The sequence below is a fragment of the Rhineura floridana genome, chromosome 1 (genome assembly GCF_030035675.1).
Source record: "Rhineura floridana isolate rRhiFlo1 chromosome 1, rRhiFlo1.hap2, whole genome shotgun sequence".
Taxonomy (NCBI): Eukaryota; Metazoa; Chordata; class Lepidosauria; order Squamata; family Rhineuridae; genus Rhineura; species Rhineura floridana.
This window is the reverse complement of record NC_084480.1, coordinates 272,150,344-272,158,128: the sequence shown is the minus strand read 5'-3', so window position 1 is coordinate 272,158,128 and position 7,785 is coordinate 272,150,344.

Sequence of the window (7,785 nt, the reverse complement as noted above, 5' to 3'; positions counted from 1 at the left end):
CTTAGGCTCTGAAGACTCCAAATCCTAAAACAAACCCCATTGTCAGCTATGACAAATAACATATAACATCTACTTACTATCAAGGATGCTTATCCCTGTCAAGCTCACTTATATTATTAGCCACTTATATTGGCTAGCCAATGTGGTGCCGTCCAGGTGTTGAGGATCACATCTTCCATCATCCCTGACTACTGGCCATGCTGGCTGGAGGTGAAGGGGGTTGTAGTCCAAAACATTTGGAGGGCACCCTCGTAGGCTATCCCTGACATTTACAGATAGAATGGTCCGTATATAAGATACTAAATGCACATAAAGCATCTCTTTAAGATGGAAGCATATAAACAGTGATGAAGCACTTCAGATGCACTAAACACACTCACCTTTATCTTACCACTCCTATACTTAAACAGAACCATTATAGAGGACTGTTGCAGCAAAAGGCCACAGAACTCGAATTCTTTAACCAATTTTATTGCATTTCTCAGGATATGAACATGAATTGCGAGCCTACCTTTATTGTAAAAGTAAGACAAGGTGGAGGGTGATATTCCTGATGGGCTCAAAGATTGGGCAAGGAAAGGAGGTCTTGGCAAGAAAGTTCAGTTGGTGATACATTGATCTTGAGAGGTTAACACTACATATCTTCTCAGAAGTAAGTCCCATTGATTTCCCTTATCAGTGGTTAGAGGATTCCAGTCTAAGAGATCTAAGTAGATAAGCAGTTGCAAATGCAGGACTGGATATATGAGACCGCACAGTTCATTGCCTCTGGCCAATTCTCAGAAGTTAGGCTATATCTGCAGTATTATCCTCTGTCCATATGCCATAAACAATGTAAATACTGCTTGATCTTTGGGAGAGCAAAACTCCTATGTTCTCTTTTATATCCAACCCCAGTGCCAACAACTTCACTGAGTGTTCCTGCTACACATCCATATACCTTCACATATTGTCATTTTGGTTTTCAAGATGTGCAATACAGGGAGGTTATCAAAATACCTTCTTGCCACAAGCATATAGGGGGAGGGGATCACCTCTTTTCCAGCTTAAAAATGGTCATGTGAAGTAGCTGTTACTCTAAGCTAAGTCACACACATCAAAGAGTCCAATTAGTCATTTTAGACAGACTTTCAGGAGTCATTTCATGGATTTCAGATTTTATATATTGTTTAATTTAATCATCATTCTGCTGGAAATGTCAATAAAAACATTTTTTTAAAGATAACAAACCACCATCATCACAAACCTGTAACCTGAAATCCTGCCTTTTAGTTTCTGAGCCCAAGTAAGAAAAAAAAATATTCTTGCCAATTCCCTTCTACCATCTTCTGCTACTAAAATGAAGCCAAAGAACTGTGAGCTGAAGGAGAAAATATATTAGTGCTGTTCTATGAACTCTTGTGTCAGTGCTAATGGAGTGCAACGTGGTACTTTGGGGGATTGTGTTACTTACAAGAGCCTTTGCCAATCCTAGTTCCCTTCAGATATTTTGGACTACACCTCCCATCATCCCCAAACAACACTGGCTGTGGATGATGAGAGTTGTAGTCCAAAACACCTGGACAGCATTAGGCTGGGGAAGGCTGTTTTACAGTATAAGAAACAAGATGAATAAGAACTCTAGTGAGCCTCACTTCTCTAGATGTTGGGTCCCTTTTCTCCTACCTTTTCTGAGGTAACTCAGAAATATCTTCCATGAGTGGAAGCGGCTTGCCAGTAGTTCTGGAGTGGAAAATCTTTTCCAACCTAAGGGCCATATTCCTTCATGGGAAACCTTCTGGGAGCCACATGCCAGTGGGGGGTGGGGCCAGAGGCAAAGGTGGGTGGAGCAATGGGTGTGTCCCTTATCTTTGTAGAGTAGGCTACATTCTAGCCATGCAAAAGCTAGAGGTTTCCACACACATCTATTTCCCTTCAGGCTAGCAAGAGGCATTATCACAGTTCAAGGATATATTCCAACCAGGCAAAAGCACTCAAGAGGACACTAAGCAGGGCCAGATACGGTGGTTTGGAGTGCCGCATCTATTCCCCGGGCCTGATGTTCCCTATTAGTGGAAGGGCATCGTTAGATCCAAGCCATAATTTGTATCAAATAATTCTTGTTGCCAAGAGGCACATTTTAAATGATGCTATATGGGCAATTTATTGAAAGTTTGCAACAACTGAGAATTTGTAAAAATGTATTTGCCCACCCACAGATACAATCAGTGTGGAAAATATTGACTCCAGCCTTCATCATGAGCACTGTAAAAGAAGGGCCAAGAAGAAAGCAATTTTTCTTGCCTTAGAATAGTCTTGGCGATATCTTTTTAAATCACTTCCCTGTGGCCTTATTTCCTCATCTGTAAGGCATCCTTTGCTTTAGCAGGGAGGGGTCCACTGTTCCTTAATCCTTTTCCATTACTAACACTAACTAGGTCATTTGAACAAATCATTCAATGGGGAAACATTGTTGATGGTGCCCAGGCCTGGCATTCACCAATTTCAGGGGTCACTAACCTTTTTAGGCACATGGGCAAATTTGGATTGTTGAGTGCGTGTCGTGGGCACCAGCCAATCCCTCTGGTCACTATCTTCCCCCTTCCCCAGATCAGCCTCCCCCCCAAACAAACACACAGAGAGAACATACAGCTTAAACAGGACAACATAGTTCCACAGCTTCTCTCTCTTTCCCAGACAAAATTTACCTGCTCGGTTGAGCAAAACAAATTCAATCAAGGCTGCATTCAGATATGGGGTTTATTGTGTTGGTTTTATTCATTATAATGGCAGTGCTTCTGTCCCAATTTCTAACGTTATTTTCACACTGCACTTCCTGTTTCATCATGGAACTGTGGCTTTTTGACAGATACACAGCCATGTCATGCTAAATTTCATTCACACCGGGCGTGGTATGACAACAACGAATGTTATTGGACATGTCGCTACTCCCCCACCCTTTCCACACATGCACCATTCTGTTCCGCCATGATTCCCCAATGAAAACAGCAGGAAAGAACTGTATGCCATCCCAAATTTTGTCACTTTACTTCCAGTTTTCTGGGTCAATGGGGTTGAAAACAGATTTTTTTTCTGGAAGCAATGAACAAAAAATGAGTGCTAAGTTTCCACTATATTCCCAGGGGTGTAGTGATCCAGAGTCTTGGGGGGTCTTAGACCCCTTACATTTTTGGGACCAGGGTCCCAGCAGGTCCCTATGTCTCCAGCATCCTACAATCCAATCAGCATGAAAGGGGATTGTGTTAGCCACTGAAAAGTGTCTTCTAACCTGCTTCCTTGTCCTTTCCTGCTGATTGGAGCCAATGAGAGTGAAAGAAGGTGAGTCAGCCACTGAGAAGACTCTTTTCAGTAGCTAACACTCTTCCCTTTCATGCTTATTGGCTCTTAGGGACATCTCTTGTTGTGGGAGAAGGCATTAACAAGGATCTCATCCTCAAGCCACCAGCAAATAAAGGGAGAGGGGCGTGGCTGTGACAATCATGAAGGGACCCTGCACTTCTAAATTTGCCACTACACTACTGTATATTCCACTAGATTTCCAGAAGTGGCTTTTACATTGCGTGAAAAATAAAATAAAATATGGAAATTATCAGGCAAGGCAACATCAGGAAAACGGAATAAACTGCTGTCTGAATGCAGCCCAAGTGAGCCCATTGTGGGATCCTTACCTCCTTGGTAGTACAAAGATCAGTGCCTCATAACTGTGTAAGTGAGCACTGAGGTAGCCAAATTTGCTGATGATACCAAATTGTTCAGGGTCATTAAAACAAAAAGGGATTTCAAGGAGCTCCAAAAGGATCTCTCCAAACTGGGTGAATGGGCAGCAAAATGCCAAATGCAATTCAGTGTAAGCAAGAGTGGACATTTCAGCTAAAATTCCTAATTTTAGCTATACACTAATGCAGTCATAATTGGGAATGAGACCTTGAGGTCATAGTGAATAGTTCAATGAAGACGTTGACCCAGTGTGCAGCAGTTGTGAAAAAAGGCAAATTCCATGTTAGGGATCATTATGAAAGGGACTGGAAAAAAATCACAATGCCATTATATAAATCTATGGTGTGACCACACTTGCAACACTATGTATGGTTCTGGTCGCCTCACCTCAAAAGATATTGTAGAGCTAGACAAGGTTCAGAAGAGTGCAACCAAAATGATCAAAATGATCCACGAGCTAGAGGAAGCCCCAGCTGACGAAGCGTCAAGGCCCCAGCTGACAAAGCGTCAAGGCGAGTTAAGCAGCAGAGCGAGGAGGCCAGGGCCCCCCTGCTCTGCCCGTTTGTTCCCTGACCTCAACTAAACCGCAGTTTCCAACCCATTGACGTAATAAACCTTAAACAAAACTATGCAGGTAAGAAACCAGCAGGGGTGTGGGGGCTTTCCAGTGTTTTGCACTGTGGCCAAGGTGGCTGACCTGGAAAAGCTGAGAGAGGCAGAGAGGTGTGTGGAGGAGGCCTTCAGGGACGTTATAGCTGTGTCCCACTCCAAGGATGATAGCTCTTCTGCTATCATGGAGAACGATGGTCTCAGGGAAGGAGAGCATCCAGATGAGGAAGAGGGAAATTATCCCTTAGAAGGGACCCATTCCTTGGGGGATGAGCAGCTATCCTCTCGTGCTGAGGATATATCTCCAGGGGGTGGAGGGATCCTTGTAGTGGGTGATTCGATCATTAGGAACATAGACAGTGGGGTGTGTGATGGGCGTGCAGACCGCAAGGTGTTTTGCCTGCCTGGTGCGAAGGTTGCGGATATCGCCCGTCATTTAGATAGTTTGGTTGACAGTGCTGAGGAGGAGTCAGTGGTCACGGTGCACGTTGGCACCAACGACATGGGAAAATGCAGCCGTGAGGTCCTGGAAGCAAAATTTAGGGTGCTAGGTAGGATGCTGAAAGCCAGGACCTCCGTGGCTTTCTCTGAAATGCTACCGGTTCCACGCGCAGGACCAGCCAGACAGGCCCAGCTTTGCAGTCTCAATGCGTGGATGAGACGATGGCGTCAGGTGGAAGGGTTTGGATTTGTTAGGCACTGGGGAACATTTTGGGACAAGCCGGGCCTGTACAAAAGGGACGGGCTTCACTTGAACCAGAATGGAACCAGATTGCTGGCACTTAAAATTAAAAAGGTGGCAGAGCAGCTTTTAAACTGACTGAGGGGGGAAACCCGACAGGAGCTGAGGAAGGTCCGGTTCGGAATAAACCTCCCCCCTGGGATAAAGACCAAAGAAATGATGAAATTTTAAAAGGGGTAGGCCTAGAAGTAGGCATTGTGAGAGCAGGGGCACAGGATATAAATTCAGAAGGGCAAAATTACCACAGGCCAAGCCACAAGTGCCAAAGACACTTGAAGAGAGACACTGCTTACAAGTGCCTGTACGCTAATGCTAGGAGCCTCCGAACCAAGATGGGAGAACTGGAGTGCTCGGTGTTAGAGAAGAGCATTGATATAGTGAGCATAATGGAGACCTGGTGGAATGGAGAAAACCAGTGGGATACGGTTATCCCTGGATATAAACTATATCGGAAGGACAGGGAAGGGCGTATTGGTGGCGGAGTCGCTGTATACGTGAAAGAAGGCATTGAATCCAGCAAGCTCGAAACCCCAAAAGAGGTGGACTCCCCCACAGAATCATTGTGGGTGGTGATACCATGCCCCAGGAGGGATTTAATTCTGGGAACGATCTATCATCCCCCTGATCAAAATGCTCAGGGAGACCTTTAGATGAGATATGAAATTGAGGAAGCATCCAAACTAGGAAATGTGGTAGTAATGGGTGACTTCAACTACCCAGACATAGACTGGCCGCATATGTGTTCCAGTCATGACAAAGAAGCAAAATTTCTAGATGTTCTAAATGACTATTCCCTAGACCAGTTGGTCATGGAACCGACCCGAGGGACGGCAACCCTAGACTTAATCCTCAGTGGGGACCGGGACCTGATGCGAGATGTAAGTGTTGTCGAACCGATTGGGAGCAGTGACCATAGTGCTATTAAATTAAACATACATGTAAATGGCCAATTGCCAAGAAAATCCAACACGGTTGCATTTGACTTCAAAAGAGGAAACTTCACAAAAATGAGGGGATTGGTAAAAAGAAAGCTGAAAAACAAAGTCCAGAGGGTCACATCACTCGAAAATGCTTGGAAGTTGTTTAAAAACACTATATTAGAAGCGCAACTGGAGTGCATACCGCAGATCAGGAAAGGTACCGCCAGGGCCAAGAAGATGCCAGCATGGTTAACGAGCAAAGTCAAGGAAGCTCTTAGAGGCAAAAAGTCTTCCTTCAGAAAATGGAAGTCTTGTCCGAATGAAGAAAATAAAAAAGAACACAAACTCTGGCAAAAGAAATGCAAGAAGACAATAAGGGATGCTAAAAAAGAATTTGAGGAGCACATTGCTAAGAACATAAAAACCAACAACAAAAAATTCTATAAATACATTCAAAGCAGGAGACCATCTAGGGAGACGATTGGACCCTTGGATGATAAGGAAGTCAAAGGTGTACTAAAGAACGATAAGGAGATTGCAGAGAAGCTAAATGAATTCTTTGCATCTGTCTTCACAGTTGAAGATGTAGGGCAGATCCCTGAACCTGAACTAACATTTGCAGGAAGGGATTCTGAGGAACTGAGACAAATAGTGGTAACGAGAGAGGAAGTTCTAGGCTTAATCGACAATATAAAAACTGACAAATCACCAGGCCCGGATGGCATCCACCCGAGAGTTCTCAAAGAACTCAAAGGTGAAATTGCTGATCTGCTAACTAAAATATGTAACTTGTCCCTCGGGTCCTCCTCCGTGCCTGAGGACTGGAAAGTGGCAAATGTAACGTCAATATTCAAAAAGGGATCCAGAGGGGATCCCGGAAATTACAGGCCAGTTAGCTTAACTTCTGTCCCTGGAAAACTGGTAGAAAGTATTATTAAAGCTAGATTAACTAAGCACATAGAAGAACAAGCTTTGCTGAAGCAGAGCCAGCATGGCTTCTGCAAGGGAAAGTCCTGTCTCAGTAACCTATTAGAATTCTTTGAGAGTGTCAACAAGCATATAGATAGAGGTGATCCAGCGGACATAGCGTACTTAGACTTTCAAAAAGCGTTTGACAATGTACCTCACCAAAGATTTCTGGGGAAGCTTAGCAGTCATGGAATAAGAGGAGAGGTCCTCTTGTGGATAAGGAATTGGTTAAGAAGCTGAAAGCAGAGAGTAGGAATAAACAGACAGTTCTCCCAATGGAGGGCTGTAGAAAGTGGAGTCCCTCAAGGATCAGTATTGGGACCTCTACTTTTCAACTTGTTCATTAATGACCTAGAATTAGGAGTGAGCAGTGAAGTGGCCAGGTTTGCTGACGACACTAAATTGTTCAGGGTTGTCAAAATAAAAAGGGATTGCGAAGAGCTCCAAAAAGACCTCTCCAAACTGAGTGAATGGGCGGAAAAATGGCAAATGCAATTCAATATAAACAAGTGTAAAATTATGCATATTGGAGCAAAAAATCTGAATTTCACATATACGCTCATGGGGTCTGAACTGGCGGTGACCGACCAGGAGAGAGACCTCGGGGTTGTAGTGGACAGCACGATGAAAATGTCGACCCAGTGTGCGGCAGCTGTGAAAAAGGCAAATTCCATGCTAGTGATAATTAGGAAAGGTATTGAAAATAAAACAGCCGATATCATAAATCTATGGTGCGGCCGCATTTGGAATACTGTGTACAGTTCTGGTCGCTTCATCTCAAAAAGGATATTATAGAGTTGGAAAAGGTTCAGAAGAGGGCAACCAGAA